General features: G+C 52.7%; 1 long non-coding RNA gene across 18 annotated transcripts in view; it reads left to right on the forward strand.

Annotated features, from left to right (window-relative positions):
• LOC311513134 overlaps positions 1-20,027 on the forward strand; it is a 109,244-nt gene that overhangs the window by 36,806 nt on the left and 52,411 nt on the right. For 2 of the 18 annotated variants that reach the window (XR_014709663.1, XR_014709668.1), the window contains exon 3: positions 18,169-18,337. The exons of 15 other annotated variants lie outside the window; for them this stretch is intronic. This is a non-coding gene — a long non-coding RNA (uncharacterized lncRNA). Of the gene's footprint in view, positions 1-10,587; positions 10,685-18,168; positions 18,338-20,027 lie in introns of all 18 variants that reach the window. One more of the 18 variants, XR_014709664.1, reaches the window with a different exon arrangement.

Below are 20,027 nucleotides of genomic sequence, written 5' to 3' on the forward strand. Positions count from 1 at the left end.
GATAGCAGGCCAGATCCTGCCTTTGCCAGCGTGAGCTGGTGCAGAAGCTCTGTTGGCTTCTATTGAGCTAGGCTGATCTGCACTGGCGGGGGGACAAAACCTAAACCCAGGTTAAAACTTTGTCCGTTCTGGCTGGACTCCCCCCTTGCAGAGACCAGCACTAGGGCTTGGCTCCCATTCAGCGCTTAAACAAGTACTCCAGGGGGACTGAAGGGACACCAAGGTCTCAGACTAACCCTGCATGTCACCCTCTGTCTGTGGAGAGCTGACACATGGCTCCTGGAAGGCTTTGAGCCAGGTTTGGAGTTGAGTCTGGGTGAGCCCCACCCAGGGGCTGAATAGGCTAATGTGGTCCTGAGAGGCCAATAAACAAACCAGGCTGCACCTGGAGGGGAACCAGGCTTAACTGATCATGAGGAGCAGCTGGGCTGGAGCAGGCTGGTTTGTATAAAGAGAGGAGGTTTTTACAGTAGCATAGGCTTGTGTGGGTGTGGGTCTGGAGTCCCTTGCTGGGAAGAGTGGGGAGGGCTACTGCTGGGGAAGCTCAAGGGGCTAAAGCAGCCCTGGGAATCTCACCTGACTAAAGGAGGCTGGCAAGCAGCCACTGAGGGGAGCAGGCCCTGGGCATGTGCTATGAATGGAGAGCAGGATTTGGACTGCCAGGGGGTGCAGGCCCTGGGAGGTCTGTGAGGAGACTGAGTAAGGGGAGTTCAAGAGGCCTAAACAGGGCAAGCCAGAGAGCAGCTGTAGGAGGAAGCTGGGGGAAATGGTAGCAAGGAGGGGACTCTGCTGACCGGGGCTGCTGGTCATAGTGTCTCTGGGGTAGTGGGTGGGCCTGGGCTCCCCTGGCAGAAGGGGACAAAGACTTTGGGAAGCCCTGAGGCAAGGGTGGGAGGAGCAGGAGTCTGGAGCCAGAGCCATAGGCACACTCGTGGGGACATGGGACTGTTTGAGGTTGGGCTTTGTTACCCTGGAAGGGGTGGACTAAGTGGTGACCTGGCTGAGTGACAGGAGAAGAGTGACTGTTAGCAGGGGGAGAGCTGCTAGGTATTCCTCTAGTGAGTGAAACCCTTTCCAACAGCCTTCCAAAGCATTGGCCAGGTCTAAAATCCCATGGGCCTGTTCACCAGGGCCCTGCACTGGTGGTGTCATTTGCATTAATGCAAAGTGGGTATGAAATGGCACTGGGGTTAAGGACAACACTGGTGAGACTTGCCCCTCTTGCGGGGCTTTGCTATGTCCCCTCCAGTCCCAGACAGTACAGAGGTGCTTGACAATGAAAATAACCATTTTCTTTAAGTGACGACCCCCTGCCCACCCTTCCAAAGTTTGAAGGTGGGCTCTAAGGTTTGAGCCAGGACTTGTTTTGAGACTAGTTCTTCTGTATCTACTCTTGACAGTAGGGAATGGTGGAGGCAGGGGGTTCTCAGTATTGCTGGTCCAAGCCCTCAAACACTATGAGACAGGCCCCCAAAAGTCATGAAATTGGCTTAAAAACTCTGTGGTTTTTGTTTGTTTGCCTTCTGTCTCTTGACCCTTTAGGGGTCGTGTTTCCAAGCTTTTCTTCACAGCCGCAAGAGCTAGAAATGTACTTTGTTTTCAGTGAAAGCTGAGATCCTCATGGAATCCTGCCAGTCTCAGAGCTGGGTCTTTAAGAAAAGCGTCAGATCTCACGAGGCTTGTGATTAAAATTGTGAGCAGCGCTGTGTGTCAGTGGGCGGGTGTAATATACCCTGGAAACCACCTTCCTCCCACCAAATTTAGAACCCACTCAAAAGTCAAAGGTTCTAGCTCAGAGCAGAACTTGGAACTGTCAAGATTCAGAGTCTGTTTGGCTTAGGTAAGAATCCAAGCGTAGATCAGCTACGTGTTGGTTACATTGGGTCACGCTAGGTCTCCTGGGAACAGGGCAAAAATTACCTTTTAACAAGGCTGTTTGTTGTTGTCCAGAAATCTTGGCCATCCACACGAGTAGAAACACAATTTCCCTTTAAAGCCATTGGTTCAAAGCTAGGGGGAAAATAAATAAATGATGTGAGACTCACAATGGCTGTAGTGTTTTTGTGGAAACCCCCAACCACAAGTGGGTTGCGCAGGCTCCTACCATGAGGTACTTCGGTTAGAAGGAGAGCTCATTGGAGAAGAGGTTAGCACCAGCTGTTCTCCAATACAGATTTTTATCTTGGTCCAGTCCACAACTAGGAGTGTCCAGTATTGGCAGTTAATCTTTGGCGTAGAGCATTAAGCGTCACCCAGTGCGAATACCCAGGAGTTCCGTTTTATGGCTGTCACAGTGCAGAGTGATAAACAGTTAAAAATTTGTGTTTTTTTTTTTTCTAAAGAGGCAGTTTAAAAAAAGCATCCTGCATCTCTGACCCCTGGAGTTGTGTTGGCTGGAGCATAGCTACCCAGTGATCTCTCCTGCAAAGGATCACTAATGAGGGAAGGAATATTTGGCGTGGGTGCTTTAACTCAGAGATGGCTGATAGGACACCAGCCGGAGAGTGTGGAGACGTGGTTCCAGCTCTGCCACCGACCTGCTATGCAGCCAAGGGCATGTCCCTTCCCCTCTCTGCCTTTGCCGGTTAGCGTGTCAGCTCTGCGGGGCCAGGGCATCCCCAGGTGCAAATAACTGATTAAAAATACTTTTGCAACAACAAGGGTCCATTTCAATGGTGCAAAGATGGCTGCATCCTGTCTTGGTGTCATACCATTTCTGTAGCACCCATGCTGGCTAGCTATCCCTCCAGCTGAGGACGGCACCCAGTCGGTGGTGGTCCCTTGACTTCTAGGGAGCTAGGCCAATCTACGCCAGCTGAGGACCTGGCTTTGTATGTAGAGTTCTCAACACCCGCCCCAGAGACGGGACCACCTTGCTGCTTGTTGCTGGGTCCTAGCCGAAAAGCTGCTTGTAGACTAAATCCTTCCTTCTGGCCAGATTCTGATCTCGGTTACACCAGTAGAAATCCAGAGTAACACCGTCTGAGCAGGCACTCAGAATTCACTCCAGGGTAACTGCACTGGATGTAATCCCCCGCCTCCCTCCACCCCACCGTCCTGTTGCTTGCAACAGGCTGCAGCAGACCCCTGCACCGTCTGCTCTGTCTCCAGATTGTTTGGGGCAATGTCCCAGGCAGAGAGTGAGCCTAGGAGACCGGGGCTAGTGGCATTTCAATGCAAACTGGCCTGGAACAATGAGGTGTGTCTGGAAGGGACTGTGAAAGGGGAGTTGCTGAAGAACTGAAAAGAAGGAAGGGGGGCGAGGGAGCCTGGGTCCATTAGTTCAGTGCAGCAGCGAGAACAGCTGTGAAAAGAGCCCAGGCCCTTTTCCCACGCCCGGAGAGCCCCCCGCGGGGTCAGCCCCCGTCACTAATATATACACAGGCTGTGGCCTCATTCACGCTGCCTGGCGCAGGGCCGTTTAATGCACAGACACTCCTTTCTCCTTCCATTCGGGCCCTCCCCTCCTGTGGTCTATACTGCATAAACCATGGGAAGGCCCCTGGGACAAGGCGGCAGCAAGGCCCCCGGGGAACCTCCCCCCTCTCCCGAGCTTGCGGGCAAGGTCAAGAGGAAGCTGAGTGCAGCTCTGTGGCTGTTCCAGCTGTCCCCTGCGACTGGCCAGCCCGCACCATCCGGGCTGGCGTGGCGTCCATTGCGTGGCTGGCAGGGGCTGGGCAGGTTAATGGGTAAGGTTTATTTTGATTCTGCAGGCAGGAGCTAGGAGGTGTTTGAAACGTGGACCAGATCCTCAGCTGGTGTAAATCGAAGGAGCACCATTGACTCTAATGGAGTGACACCGATTTACACTGGCTCGGGACCTGGCCCTGATGACTCCAGGAGAGCAACCTGAGTTCCGTTCCCAGCTCTGGCACTAATCCTGCTGGGTGGCCTTCGGCAAATCCCTTTCCTCCCTGTGCCTGCATTCCCTTCTGCCCTGGGTCTGGCATGGCTTTGGGGGGCAGGCGCTGTCCCTGCGCGGGTGCGCATCACCGGGGCCTACCCTCGAGCGTGGATAGTAGTTGAGTGGTTTTAATGACCTGGAGAGACAAGGTGGGGGAGGTGAAAGGTATTTCTTAGGACCCCACGGGCAGCTTTTATCCCGTTGCTGAGCCGGATTCCAGAAGGTGACCAGGTGTCTGATTGACACCAGCTGCGGATCTGGCCCCACTGTCTTCGCTGTAGCTTCCCGGGTGGCTCTCCTTGACTCCAGTGGGGGTTGGCCCCTTAGCTAGAGAAGCCAGGCCCAGGTTTGCCCCGAGTCCAGTGGAGCGCCATCAGCCGGAGCCATAGTGTAGATAAGATGCTGGTGCTTTCACAGCCGTGCCCTGTAGAGCTGCTCTGAAGAGAGTTAGACCACACAGACGACCACCTGCCCTGGTGAGACTGGCTCAGATCCAAATGTCCCTTTTTAGTAGCCACCCCCCTCCCAAAAAGGGTACGTTTGTCGCTGCTTGTCTCAGGGGGCCCGGAGGTTGTGGCAAGGCTCTGGCACAAAAGCTGCCCGCTCCCCTGGACCTCCCCTCTCTGCTATCCCCGGGCAACTAGGTTGCTGCCCATGGAGCACGGCACATGCATGACGGGGAGGTCCCAGAATGCAAGGAGGCTTTGCTGCCAGATACTGACGTGCAGAAGGCCAGGATCCTGCCTGTGTGCTGGGTGCGGGATTGGCTGCCACAAGCCATCCATCCTGACTCCTTCTGAAATACACTCCAGGACCCCGCAGGCCACTCCCTGCCTCCCACCCGAAGAGGCTGTGGAATCTCCATCACTGGAGGTTTTTAAGAGCAGGTCGCCTGTCAGGGATGATCTAGATAATACTTAGTCCTGCCTTGAGTGCAGGGGGCCGAACTCGATGGCCTCTCGCGGGCCCTTCCACTCCTACGATTCTATGATGAGGAGTCTGGGATTTCCATGAGCAGCAGATCTCACTGGAGCTGGGTCAGGTGGAACATTTGCAACAGCCCCTCGAGTCACCTGAGACATGCCCAGTGTCCGTACAAATTTGGCCTAGGTTTTATTGGAAGGTTCTTTAACCCTTCACTGGAACCTGAGCCCAGATTCCCATCCTTTGGTGCAAGCACTGTCTCTCTGTTCTGGTTCGTACGGCGCCTTGCACAAGGGAGTTCTGGTCCGGGGTGAGTGCTATCAAAATACCAACACTTCAAGCCAATTGGGGGCTGACTCAGGAGTCAAAGCCAGGAGCAGCTTGCCGGTTTGCTTAGCTCTGGTGTTTTAAACCAGGCATAGCTCAGGCATCCTGAGTTTTGTGGTGGCTCTTGGGGTCATTTTAAGGGGGTATGAATATTCACACGCAACCCTCCAAAGCTTCAAATCTCTGCTGTCGTAGGGCCATAGTTTTATCCCTGGAGTGTGGTTGCAAAATAATGCAGTTTGGCTGGCAGTCTTCTATGCATGTGTGTTGAGTTAACAATGTTAACCTTGGCCCTTGTGCATCATTTGCTGGGCTCCAGCCAATAATTACACACGGCAGAAAATGATGAATTCAAGCACGTACCATTGCTCAGAGATTAGCAGTAAAGGAGACAATCAGACAAGCAGCCAGTGGAGAAATGGGACCTGGGTGAGGTTGCCTCAATGTCTCACCACAAGGGTTTCAAATTTAAATAAATAAATAAATAAAATGATTGTGAAAATGTGCTAAGCCCTCTGATTTCATGGCACGTGTCGAATCGGGGCCCAGCCTGTTCTCCATCACAGGGTTTTCTTACTGAGCAGTAATGTAGATCTCAAACTGATTTATAAAAGAGAAGAAAAAACATTACACCACATTTGATGCCTGGGGAAACTGAGGCACAGAACAGGGAAGTGACTTACTCGTGATCACCAGCAGCACAGCCAGGAATAGAACTTGCTCTCCTGAGTCCCATACAGGAGTCCCCCTCCTGTATCCGCGGGAGCAACCAGCCCAATTCTTCCAGGTACACTGCATGGCTCCAGGAGAGAGAGGACAGTCTGTTGGGTGGTGATGGGCTGACATACTTTGTCTGTAAAGGCCCTCGCCACTCAAGTTAACCCCTTCCAGGGCACTCAGAACCTCCCAGAATCAGGCCTTTATTTTCTATCTTACAGCTGCTAGCAAGGTTAGTCCTGGACCCCGGGCCATGCTGGGCACGGACCATGCAGTTCTCACTGCGCTTTCCAGAACAGCAGGATTTCTGGCACCTTCATCTCCCCTCCCCTGCTCAAGGTCATTAGCCCTTTATTTAAAAGGTTTTTCTTGATTTGCTGTTAATTAAGGGGGATTCTTTGCCCTGACCCCACCGATCCTTTCTATTCAACAGGCTTGTTCCTCTCCTTTCTCCACCAGGTGGCTGCCCCATGCCAATGAGCCCTATCTGGGGCGATGCCCCTGGCCAGAGCTGTCCACCTGTCCTGGGCAAACTCAGACAGGTCAGGCAGTGCCAGGGTAGATGAGAACAAAGTCTGATGGTGGCAGCTGCTGTCCCAGTATGACAGCAATGGGGCCTGCGTGCCTTTCTTTCCTCTTCCAGAGCCTTGTTCCCTAGGAAGCAGGATTCCTGACTATCTGTGCATCCCCTTCCCTCCGCACAAGGATGTTCCTCCTGTACTGGGACTCCTTTGATTATGCCCTGTGAAACCACAACTGCCTACATTAAAATTCAAACCAGGGGCTCCCACATTGCTGTCTTGGGGCCTGATCCACAGCCCGCTGAAGTCAATGGGACGTATTCCACAGGCTCCTGTGGGTTTTGGATCACAGGGGGCACGGAGTGAGGGACTGCCCAGAGAAAGAGCCCCTGTGATGGAGGAGGAGGGTGTGCAGGAGCGTGGGTCCCCACAAGTCCTTTCAGAGCCCAGATCAGCCAAACTGCTCAATGATGTCTATAAGTACGCTGGAAGGAGCCGATTTTTATCGGTAAATGTCGGTAAAGTCGATGTCACAGTACACACCACAAACTGACAAATATTTCCATTGGTAATAATCAGAGTGTACAGACAGGCAAAGCAGGAGAGATGCTGCTTGAGAACGCCTTCGGGTTTGATTTAAGGCTACACACTTTGTAGATTTCAGCATGCCATGTTGACAGTTTGTGTTTTAACACTTATAAAGCTTTAACTTTTTGACTCTTAACGGCCAATCTCATTCAGTAATTACTGTCTGATGCTCACACCCCTCATTTCCCGCAAGTGTGAAAATTTATGTCAATCAAAATTTTAAAATGCTTTAAAATAAACATTGGAATGATCAAAAATAAAAATGGCATTCTGCCATGCGCCCGTCTGATCACTCCCCTCCCTCCTAGTGGACTGGGGAGGGAGCTAACTTGTGCTTGTGAAGTGCTTTGTGATACTTAGGAGTGAGCTGTACAGAAGGGCAAATCTTTGCAGCTGCTAAGCTCGCCTGCTCTGCTCTGGGCTGCCCACCCCAGACGGGAGGAGTCAGGGCTTGAGGAACTCCGGGTGCACCTCATTGTGCTGAATCCTGATCAGGTGAGCTGGGCTCAGAGCTGGCTTGAAACTTGCAGGCTTGCCCACGGTGACTGTGCTCCTGGCTGCACCTGAACCGAAGTCTGGTACTTAGCCTGCAAAAGCTCTTCCTCAAGCCAATCCCCACTGGCTCTGGTCTCTCCCTGACCCACTTCCAGGGAAAAACATCTGTGTAGAGGTAACTCTGGAGTCTGGATGTAAAAAAAAAGGGCAAGAAACTGGTCAGTCTCACTCCATAGATACTGGGCCTGATCCTCCACCGCCTGCGGATTTCACACAGCGAAAAGTGAGTGCAGAACACTGCCATTCTGACCAGGTTGTCTTTTGTGCATTGGCGTAAGCGGGGACATGAGGTGCAAGGCCAGGGATGATCAGGCTGCCAAATTGCCATGAGTAATCTCCCCCATCTCCCCACCCCGTGCAATGACTCTGTGCCTTGACTTGCACCCCGGTGGGGAAAACCCACACTGTGTGGGCGACCTGGCAGCAGCCGGACCCGAGGGCTGCTAAGGAACAAATAAATCAGGCTTTGTTTATTCTGGTGCTGGGCTTGTTGTGTGAGTTCATTTAAAAGTGTTCCTCCTTAAATTACAGCCTAATAAATCAATACCCACGGAGGGATGCAGGCAAATGGGAACAGTTTGCTCAAAGAATTCAAGTTGGCTCAGAGGCTCTCAATGTCCACAGAGCACAAGGCGGCAGATCCATGGCACGCACCCTGCCAGCAGCCAACATCTTCCCCTCCCACGCCCCACGCGCGTGTCCCTGGGCACACTGGAGGAAGGCAGTGCACAGGCAACCTCTCCGGCAGGCTGTGGCCCTGGGGAACGGGGGAAAGAATCCTGGCTCTGCAGGCTCCTTATTTGCATTGCTTCCCCCTAGATTCCCCCTCCAAAGGAAGTCGGCCAGGGCTAGTCTCTCAATAAACCTCCCCTCCCCAGCATCACATGCCTGCTCCAGCAACCTGGAGCCTTTCTGTCTTCCGCCAGCCTCTGCCTTTCCGCTCCCGGCGGTGGTGGCTGCATCAGGCACTTACTGCGCGGACAGGTCTGCCCTACAGTGCAGCTGCACACTGTCACGCCTCCGGGGAAGGCGCTCGAGCGCTCTCCTGTCGGCGTAACACCCACCTCGGCGAGAGGCGGCAGCGATGTCGGCAGGAGATGCTCCCCCGTCTACACAGCGGGCTACAGCTGGAATAACGACATCACTCAGGGGTGTGGCTACTTCACCCTGCTGAGCGAGGAGCAATACCAAAGTAAGTGTGTAGTGTGGACCTGGCCTTAGCTAATTACTGATCCATGTCGACTGGGCCTCCTTTCGGGGCTACCCAACGCCGCCCGGGCTCACTGTTGGTAAACACTTCCTTGGCCTTGCTAAACAGGGATTCCTCCTTAGGCAAGGTTCAATCTTAATGGGACCAGCCCCTGGCTGCCTAATGAGGTGTCCTCCCTAGGGTGGTGCTGCCCTGGACTCACTTCTTCACTTCAGATTGCCCTTTGCCTCTTGGCACAGGAATTAGTCTCCTTCCTCCAATTAATTCTGGCTCCTGATGTACAGCGTGGGTTGGGGGTGGAATGGGACGGGGAGGGGATTCATCGGGTGAGGTGCAGTTATAACTCATCACCCCGATAAGAGTTCATGTCCTAAGGCCAGGCCTACACCACAGACCTATATTGGAAAATCCACTTCCCTGAGTGAAGCAGGTCTCCCCACCTAACCCCCCGTGTAGACAGCACTAGGGCTTCTCCCACTGACTTCGCTCCTGCCACTCAGGGAGGTGCATTAGCGACGGCGATGGGAGCAGCTCTCCGGTCGGCGTAGCAGCGTCTGCACTAAAGCACTACACTGCAGCACCGCACGTGAAGACAAGCCCTCAGTGCACCTAACTAAATGGGAATAAAACTTATTCTGGAATAAGAGTGGTGTTGTATGGATGGCAAGGGCCAAAAACCGGTTAAAGGTTTTAAACTCTTTCACTGTCTAACACTGAAACAATATTACAGAGATTGGGGTTTCTGCAGGAACCCTGGTTTGCTTGGTTGCTTGGCAAACACACCATTAAACCTCCTTTTCACCTTTCATTAAAGAAAAGAAGGAGAAACAGTCCAACATTTGAAATGTAAAGGCGTCAATACAGCGTTCACTTTAACACCAGGCCGTGTGCCCATCCCGTTTGCTTTCAGAGGCAAACCCCCTTGTTGGATGGTTGCACAGATGGTGATAACTGACCCTTTGGGCAGAAGAGAAGAAGTTCACTGAGCTGGGTTGGAGTGTGGCGGTTATCATTGTTGAAGTCTGATCCCATTTCCTCCTAGGTGGTAGGTGGGATTCAGCTGGAGTTGGTGGAGCTGCCAATGCCATCTGAGTCCCTCTCTCTCGCCTGGTCTGGCCAGGACATCTCTCAGGATTAGGATGACGAAGGCCAAGGGTCGCCAAAGACAGTGAGGGTGGCACCCATGATGGTAGCTTCCATCAGTTCTTATTCCCCCCTCACCCCCCAATGTCTTTTCTTTCAGGACCCAAAGAGGGAGTGGTGGGTGGACTAGCCCTTCCCTGCATTATTTTGTCCACCAATAAGGCCTTGTTTCTGAGAGACCAATTTTGGTTCAGTAATTTCCAGACCCACGTGTTCTTCTTTACTAAGCAGGATCTCAGCACAGTCCCGGAGGTCTATCAACAGTTGTTTGGTCTGGACTCCTTCAGTTTTTCGGCCTGGTTTGCATGCACCTGTTCATAACGTTCTTCGCTATCAATAACCTGACCTCCTTTTCCTGCTGGATTCCCAAGCAGGCAAGACGTTATAGGCCCAATTGTCACAACAGCCTCCACACATGGAGTTAACCAGGGATCGTTAATGCATCTCAAACTCAAACCCTGCCTTATTCCAGATTGACTGTCACATGTGGACATTCTGCAAAGTGCTTTGGGATCCTTAGGAGAGAGATGCTCTAGACGTTCCCGTTATTCTGGCGCTTCCATTGCAGTCGTCCCATCTCTGCTCCGAATGTGCGGCAGCCTCTCCATCATGTGCGACTGTCTAACCTGCCCCCCTCTCCCTCTCTTTGCATTTGAATTGTTTTTAACCCTCCCCCACTTGTCTCTCCCCAAATCCAGATGCTGGATGGCAGCCCATTGAAAATGCAGAGCAGCCCCCTTCCAAGCGCCCAGCTCTTTTGAACTAAAAGGATTTTCTCAGAGGCGAAGTTCAAATGTATGAACGTTATTTATTTATCATCCCATTATGTATTATTCATTTATTTAAAAATGAATGGCAGCTGTGCGCCCGCTGTTTAATCACCAGTCTGGGGAGAGAGGGACAGGCGGAGTCAGTGGCTTGGTCCGCTGATAACCTGGCACCATTATGTGCCGCCGGGGGACTGGCGCTTGCTGGAGATTTCACATGAAGGCGAAAAAATAAATAAATAAATAGCCCTGCCCCACCCCCGCTGTCAGCCACGGAACCCCCCTGAAGCCCAGGAAGTGGAGGGAGTGGCTGGAAGAGTAGGGTTGGCCCTGTGTCTGGCTGCAGGGCGGGGGCCCCCATAGAGTCCGTCTCAGGCTGATGTTAAGGAGGAAGGAGGGTGCAGTGCTCAGGGCACTAGACTAAGTCTTAGGGGTTCAAGCCCATGCTCTGCATGACCTTGGGCAAGTCTCTTGGTCTCTGAGCCTCACTTCCCGTCTGTACAAGGCAGGGAAACTGGTCTGCCCTGCCCTGCCTCACGGGGTGCTGGGAGGTGCTTGGATACTGGTAATTGGGGCTGTACAAACTCCTAGGACAGAGAAATGAATATTGCCTCTGGCTAGGACTCCTGGGTTCACTAGCCCCTCCTCCTCCACATCCCTGCTCACTTCTACCGGGATGGCGACAAGACATTCGCCAGCTAACAGTGACCAAGTGGCAAGGGAAGGATCAACCGGTGGTTCAGGCAGGAGGGAGACGTGGGTTCAGGTTCCAGCTCTGCCATAGACCCTCCCCCCCGGGTGACATAGTGTGAGGCATTTAATCTCCCCGGGCCTCCCTTCCCCACCTGTGCAATGCTTCCTTTGTCTGCCTGTGGAGCTGGGGCTGTCTTGTCATACGTGCAGCTCCCAGCACAACCAGCCGCTCTTGGGTGGGGTCTCTAGGTGCCATCACAGCCCAAAAATAAATACAGATGGTGACAAGGGAGAAAGTGGATACTTCTTTTTAAACTAAAAGAACAGCCTTCATTGTCTGTTTTATCCCTTAGCCCTTCCCTCCATCTGTGCAATGCTGCTCTGTGCCTCAGTTTCCCTATCTGTGAAAAGAGGGCGATGACGTTTACTCTCCTTTGTAACATGCACTGAGCTCTGCGCAAACAGTATTGCCTGGAAAAGGTTCTGGGGGCCAGTATCCCACCGCCATGGTCAGCTGTTTGTGGGTGGACCTGAGAAGGGCAGTTGTGTAGCATGTATGATCAGACTGGGCTACAGACAAACACCCAGAGCCTCTGCCAGAAATGTGGAGGGCAAATCATTTAGGTTTAAACTTTCCAAAGTGGCCACTGACTGTGGGCACCCTGACTTCTGGCTGCCCAACCCCAAGGTCCCTGGGCCTCAGATTCAAGAGCAAATGAGCCCTGGCTTATCCCCAAGCAACTCTTGAGTTGGGCGTGCTCAGCACCGCTGAAAGTTGGGGGGTTAAAAAAAAAAGGCTTCCAACACCCCTGGCAGCTGAGAATGTAACCTGTAACTTCTCAGTGCCTCAGTTTCCCCAGCTTTAAATTGGGGATTGCTCTGGGGGAGCAGGAGGGAGCCTGCAGGCAAGGTTGCATTTTGCCTCCCTGGTGTTTCCACCTGCATGGCTTAATTAACGTGCAAAGGACGATGAGCTTTCAGACGAAAGGCCCCAAAGGCTAATGATACATTTCTTCCCCCAAAGCTCACATTCCTCCTGGTCCTGGAGCCAAACGGAAGCCATTTCCCCCCACCCCATCCTCCCCTCTCCCACCCTCTGCCTTGCCTTGGACTTGCTCTAATTGAGAGAGACTCAGCCCCTGCCTCCCCCTGGAGCTTCCCCTGGGGAGCACATTGTCTGCTCCAGCCTGGTTGATGTAATCCCCGAGTCTGAACAATGCTTCCCCACCCCGCTCCCAGGGAAAGGGCATTAGCTGCCCAGTGAGATAATTACTCTGCAGGCCACCCCTAATCACCTTCCAGTCCAGTGTGTGGATCTACTTTCTGCCAGCTGGGAACAGGCTCCTCATCTCAGAGCCCAGCCAGCCCTGCTGCTCCACACCAATGCCAGGGACAGTTCAGACCCTTCAACTGCTCAGCTTCGTCCCTGCTGTCTCTTACTCCCTTTTTACTTGGGTTTGATCCTCCCTGTGACACTTGGGTGGAAGGGGCGTAAAGCACAGCCAGATATCAAGTGTAGGGACTGATCCTGCTCTCACTCACACCAGTGTCACTCTGGGCAGAATGCCATGGATTTACACTGGTGCAAAAGACAGCAGGGAGCAGGACCATAGTGCTTTACACACCCACTTTGCACAGGTGTAAAAAGGTGCAAGGCACTGGGGAACTGAGCCCAAGGACTGGGTTAGTGGCGAGGGGGCTGCAGGTCAGGATTGAGGGGCATCAACAGAGGTGATGCAGCCCAGAGCGGGAATAGATGGAGACTGTGGGTAGGGACCGTGTGCAGAGAGACCAGCACTGGAACTGCAGAGGGCTACAGGTCAGGACCGAGGTGCAGAACTGCACAAGGAGAAAGGGGGCATTTTGCCTTATCCTGTGCTTTGCCTTGCCCACTTGGCCTGGCTCAGGACCTGAGTCTCGACCCTTCCTACAATTCCCCTTCGCTTCCCAGCTCACATCCCTTTCCCACCATTTGCATGGCAATTGATGGTGTGGTCTCTACAGTCCCAGTACCAAAGAAGAGCCTCTTTCCAGCTGATGCACTGCTTGGTCAGAGAGCGACCCGCTGGCTCAATGAGGCTGGGTCTCTACGCAGCCCAGAGGAATGAGTGGCCACTTCTTTCCATGGCTTTGATTCATCCAAAGTTCCAGGAGACAGGTCAGTCCCAAGGAATTTGAGCATTACGGGGGAGATGGGTTGAAGCGTCAGGGAGCTCATCGGCTCCAGTAAAGCCTGGCTGTGTGGACCCAAAACGTTCCTTATCCAAGTTTTGGTTATTCATCGAAATCCCATCCAAAGTGTCCCTGCTGCTTCCGGGAAGCTCTGCACTGAGCACACTGTGCATGGAAACCTCCCCGCAGAGTCCTTTCCCAGGGGGTTCTGGTACTTCCGCTTGCCAATCGTCTAACAAGAGAGCCCAGGTCAGGCCTGGGCCTTATGGAGCTTCTGCTTCTGACTCAGCTGGGAGCTCTCGGGGATGTTGATGCTGCAAAGAAGGAATGTTCTTAACTCGGGTTAGAAGAGCAGTGAAGACACAGCAACTCGGCTGTTATCTCGGGTTAGCAGCTCGAGTTAAAGTCTGTAGGAAAACCGGGGGTTGAATTCAAGCTGCTTACCCAAGTGAAAGAGCACCCACGTCTTCGCTGTTATGTGAGCCTGAGTTCAGGCCGCACCTTTGTAGCTGTGTAGACGGGGGGCTGGAACAATTTGTATAGTGGGGGTGCTGAAAATCATTGAACCAAACTGTAAACCCTGTGTATGATGGAAACCATTTCAAGCCAGGGGGTGCTGCAGCACCCACGGCACCCCTAGTTCCAGCCCCTGTGTGTGTAGATGTGCCCCTAGGAGCAGACAAGCCCTGCAATGAAACACAGCGTGGGGGGTGGAAGTAGCTACTCAAGCTTTTCTCAACTTCACCAAAGATTAGTGGGTGGGATGGCACTCTGCTGGGAGCTTCCAGGTTTTCTGGTTTTGGCCAAAGTCATTTTTACCATGGTCCTGACTATTTCCCAAAGCTGTTTCCTCCTTTTCGGAGAGCGGTTTTTAAATGGGTCAGAAACACACAGAAAATGCAGGAGCCAATAGACCCCCGAGGAGTCTGCTTTGGGATAAAAAGTGGAGACTAGAGATTGGGTGGTCTCAGGGGCAGGAGCCGTCTATCATTATGTTTGTCCAGCATCTACTGAAAAGGAGCCCTGATAGTGACTAGGACCTCTAGGCTCTAATGCAAATAACCAATAACAATAAAGCCCAGAACATGGATTCCAAACTTACCCAGGATTTGGGGTATCCAGATCTGGACTCCAACATGCCATGAAGTTTTGGGGTCCTGTGATTTAGGGAATGTGATGCAGACCTATCTCTGACAGACTTTTCCCCTGCCACTTGGAGCAAGCAGAGCCTGTCACTTGTTATTTTCTTCGCCTTTCTCAGTTCTTCCTTTGCTACATTATAAAAAGCTGCAAACCTAACAAACTTTCAATGGGGAAACCTCCCCCTGAAAGGGAAACATAGCTGGAGCAGCTGGTAGCAGGCTCATTCTCCCAGGGTTTGGCAGAGAGAGGGGGATGTTTTCCAGCCTCTGATGCTGGCTTTCCTGGAGAACAAGAATGGTTTGGGAAAGTGTCTGTGCTGGTGAATCTTCCCCCGGAGCTATCTAGCAGGGAGCCCCACTTGTCTGTATCCGCAGATTGTATTAAGTTTGGAGCTGGTCAGAAAAATGTCGTCACCTTTTGGTGGTTGAAAAATGGCTTTTAGGCTAAATTGAAATTCTGGGGAGAAAATTTCAATTTTTTCGTTAAAAAAGGATCAGGGCTTTTCATAAAAAACAGAACATCATTCCAAGGGTCATTGGGGGGGGGGGGTTGGCTCGGTTTGTTCTGACAGCTGAGATTACAAAAATTAACAAATGTTCCGTTCGTACCTGATCCGCCTACCAAAACCTGTCGACGGCCATGACCGGTTTTAATTTTCCTCTGAAATTTTTCACTCTTTTGACCAGCTCTAACTGATTTTTCCCCCCCTCTTATGAAACAGCGTCCGAAATCCTGCTCAGAAGCGGCCCTGGGTTGTGATGCTTGGTTAGGAGGGCGAGATGAGATTAGTAATAGGTGTGTGGGAACATATATCTCCATCCAGGAAGAGGCAGGGCCTGTTAGACCTTTGAAGGGGCGGCAGAAGAAGTTTTGCCTGTCTCTATATGTGACATCTGCCTCTTGGAATAGCTACACGCAGCCCCAGCACAGCTGCTGCCGTGGCTCCCAGTGGAGGGCAATGCACCGTCATCAAATCCTAGGAGGAAAGGGCAGCATTTGTGTGCAGCTAGGAGGAAAAACATCCCTTTGCTACTGAGGTGCACGTGACATGACCGGCTGGGCTCAGCCGCCGATGGTTAATTTGGAGGAGCTGGAGTTTTGCTGTGCGTTGGCAGGATCCTTGTGTGTGTAACATGTGAGAGCCAGTTTGCACATGGCGTTAACACCCCCCCCCCCCATCAGTATTGCCACGGCCAGTCTCTGATAATGAGACAGCTCTGCTCTGCCCCAGCAGCAGCAGCCAGCCAAGGACTGCGGCACAGACAGATTTCCCAGATTCCCCCACCCTGGCTCGGTCTGCATCATCCTACAAAGCAGGGCTTCTCCAGGCAGGTACAGTTCGTGCTCCATTCATCTCAGAGAAAGCAGCAAGCCAGCCAGCAGCAGTCTGTCCTCACAGCCTGGGATTCTGCAGGCACAGGGTGTTCTGCCCCAGGTCAGCTCTTGCTGGGAGGCTGAGGCCCGTCGCTCACTGCTGGGGACCTTGTGCAAAGGGACCATGAACTGGAATCCCCCTCTCACTAACTTTGCACAAGGGCCAATTGGGCCCAGAGTGAAGGATTCTGGGTATCCTGATGCTCCAGATGTTCTCTGAGCAAGAGTCAGGGTAGCTGTTGTCGTCAGTCCATGCCCTGAGCAGGAGCAAGGGTGTTCATGGGGAAGGAGGAGGCTGGTTCGGCTTGTCCTTCTGTAGGGCCTGATGCCATGAGGAGCTGAATCAGACAGGAGTGGATGTGGCACCAGATCAGGCCCTTATCTTGTCCCCTTAAATCAGAGAGTGCCCCAGGACTACCAGGCTGCTGTGTGGGCAGTGAGTGAGATGGGACTGCTTGGCCAAGAAGTGTGGGCTCAGCAGAAGCATCTCCATCCCCTTTTGATCGATGAGCTAATCCCTTCCTATTTGCCAGGAGGTCAGGGCCCATCTCCAGTCACACCTGACGTGCTATGAGCCAAAGGATAGAAGATAAGGCGACCCCCTCCCCTTCCCCCACCCACTGCTGCCCAAACTGGAAAAACAGATCCAACGGGCCGTGCGCTCAGCTGGGAAAACGTACCATTTTGGCGGAGCCCTGATTGTGCCACTCCCAACCCCACAAGAAGCTGGGGGAACCTGCTTTCAGCTGCTACTGACAGGAGAGCCTTGGCTGGCACGCTGGTTCATAGACTGGGGGCCCAGGACAGACCATGAGACCATCTAGTTGAAGCTCCTGCAGACACAGGTCCCGAGATCCCTGTGTGGAACCCGCTAACCAGGAGCTGAGTCCAGGGTGTCTGTTAGAATGAAGCAGCCAAGCTAGATTTAAAGCTCCCAAGGATGGAGAATCCGCCACATCCTTAGCAGCCAATTACCATTATCATTATTAGAGCGTCTTCGCACTAACTTAAGAACAGGGTCACGTGGGTCATCAGCAAGTTTTTAAGCCTTGGCCTGCAGATTCACAGCACAGCTGGCTGCCACTTGAGTTGCAGGAGGAGCTGAGCCCTAGGCTGGCCTTTTTTCTCCAATGTTCCTGTCTGGCCTGTCTCCTGCTCCAGCTGTGAAACCTCGGCTCCAAAGACGAAACATCCCTTCAGGACAGAGTCCCCTCAAAGTCCAGCTTGGAAAGGCATCCTAAAGCTTGGATGCTTCTCTGGATCCTTTGGGGCCTGATTCTTCCCGGCCTTGTTGCTGTGCTAATCTGTGACCCCTGTGCAGAGTGGGCACAGAAAGCTACCAGGGGAGTGGAGAATTTTGGTACCATTTTATGTGCACTTCACGCGGGGGGGTAAGTGAGGGCACAAAAGGCCCAGCTCCCCTCTGCCCTGCACCTCCTGGAGTAATTCAGGCTAGTGCAAGGTGGGTATAACACACTGCCCAAAGCACAATAGGAACATTTCACGCCTGCCTTGCACTTACGTAAGTGACTCCCCACGGGGCGAGGCAATGGAGAGCCATGGGAAATCAGGGCCGATAGCTTCCTGGCAAGAGGTTGGCAATTCTGCATCTGGCACTGCAGAGGCGACCGTGCCGGGAGCCCTTGCCAGCTCGCATCCCTGGTGTGCCAGGCATGGTACAAGCACATAGTAAGGCGCAGCTCAAAGAGCTTACAGTGGTTCTCGCCGTGAGCGTAGGTCCTGCGAGAGAAGTCTGTGGACATGGGAGGTGAGTAGACCAAGGCAAACCCCCTATGTCCCCTTCAGGAGCAGCTACAGCCACTGCTGAGACACCCAGCTCTGGAATTTCCCTGGCTAACTTTTAAAAAAAGAAGTGATGCCATAGCTGGCTCTGCGAGCAGCTTCTCCCTGGCAAGCCCCAGGCCCTGGTGAAGGGAGGCTCGAGGCAGCCAGCCAGGCTCCTGCTTCTTTTAGCGGGTTGATGCTTTCAGAGAAGTGCTGGGGAAGGGGGAATAAAAGGAACTCAGCTACGGATGTCTAAATTAATGCCTGTTTCCCATTAATCCTGCTGTTTGTGGCTCTCGCTAGGACTGTCAGGAAGGGTTTTTTTTTACCCGCCTTTCCCCACAGGCTGGACGTTGTTACAATCGGAGCAATGTTGCAGGGAGACTTAATCCCCCGTCAGTCTCTCCGATCAGATGAGGTTCTCAAGGAAAGGCAGCACCAGACCCTGGAAGAGGGAAAGCTGGGCAGCAGCAGAAGAGCTAAGGACCCATCCTCTCAGCTCATCACCACCGAGGTGGGCAGCGGCTCTCCGCATGCTTTGGTGCCGTGGGCAGTTAATTTTACCTTGTTCCAGCATTTCCTGGAAACATGGAGGTAAATACACACCGAGGGCCGTTTGCCTCCGGAACAGACGCGCAGCCGGTAGCCATGTCCATGACCCTGCGCCGTTCACGCTAGTTCACTGCCCATCACCTCCACCTTTGCACTGGTGCAGCTGACTAGGCAAGGAGCAGAGCAATGGGGAGTCAGACCTGGACGCTCCTGCCCTCAGCATGTCTATTTTCTATTCAGGACGGTCTCTTCTGGCCCTAATGTTTGCCCAGGATTGGCCGGGGGGGGGGGGGGAATGGCTGCTGGGGGATGTGGACGAAGGGGAACGGGAGTTCAGATGGGTCTGTCTGTAGGGCTTCTTGTAATTTACAAAGCAGGGGGGAGCGTTCCCAAAGAGGAGTTTCCCTCTGCAGTGCTTTGAATATTTATAGCTGGGTTTGGGGCCTTAGAAAGCCAGTGCTGAGGGGGGTAGTGTTGGGAACCAGCCCCGGCCCCTCCCTCTCTCTTTCTTGCCTGATCTCTCCTGACAGACAAACACAGTTTTTCTCCTAAACAAAGTCCTTGTCCAGCCAAGCACACAATGCAGTGCCATTATCCAATGGGGGACGGAAAGGAGGGGTGTGGGCCGGCTGCCTGCTGACAATGCACACAAGTGGCAAGCGGAGAAGCCCCTATTGTGTCTGATCAGGAAGGGCTGAAGCCCATGTCTCTGGCCCAATGAATGGGACCATTGTGTCTGAGTCCTCCATCTTCTCAGCACCCACCTTCCCTCCTCCCCCTCTGCTCCAGCCTGCCTGGATGCCCTCTGCAGCCTGTCCACGATGGTACCAACCCATGGCAGCCAAAATTGCCTTCTTCAGACCCAGATAATTCCTTTGCAACCTGGTTTTTTCCAGCCTTCTAGCAAGAGGAAGGAGCAAAACCTTCCTGTTAGAGGGATCATGGTGAAGGGCCATGACAGTTCCATCATGTGTTATTCTAAACTCATCACCATCAGGCAGGCCTTCTTGGTACCTGTGGCAGATGCTATTGGCCAGGGGAAGCAGGAGGGGATGGGTTAGGATATTGATTAAATCAGGAGGGATGATATTAGCAGGAGTGTTGTAAACAAGACACAAGCCATAATTCTTCCACTCTACTCCACGCTGATTAGGCTTCAGCTGGAGTACTGGCACCTTGAGTGGTTTTTTACCCACGAAAGCTTATGCCCAAATAAATCTGTTAGTCTTTAAGGTGCCACCGGACTCCTCGTTGTTTTTGTGGATACAGACTAACACGGCTACCCCTCTGATAACTGGAGTATTGTGTCCAGTTCTGGGCAAAACACTTGGGGAGGGATGTGGATACATTGGAGAAAATCCAGAGAAGAGCAACAAAAGGTCTAGAATACATGACCTATGAGGGGCAGATTGAAAAAACTGGGTTTGTTTAGTCTGGAAAAGAGACATGGTAACAGTTTTCAAGTACATAAAAGGTTGTTACAAGGAGGAGGGAAAGAAATTGTTCTCTTTAACCTCTGAGGAGAGAACAAGACGCAATGGGCTTAAATTGCAGCAATGGCAGTTTAGGGTGGACATTAGGAAAAAATTTCTGCCAGGGTGGTTAAGCACTGGAATAAATTGCCTAGGGAGGTTGTGGAATCTTCGTCACTG

This window comes from Lepidochelys olivacea, assembly GCF_965140295.1.
Source record: "Lepidochelys olivacea isolate rLepOli2 genome assembly, chromosome: 25".
NCBI lineage: Eukaryota > Metazoa > Chordata > Testudines > Cheloniidae > Lepidochelys > Lepidochelys olivacea.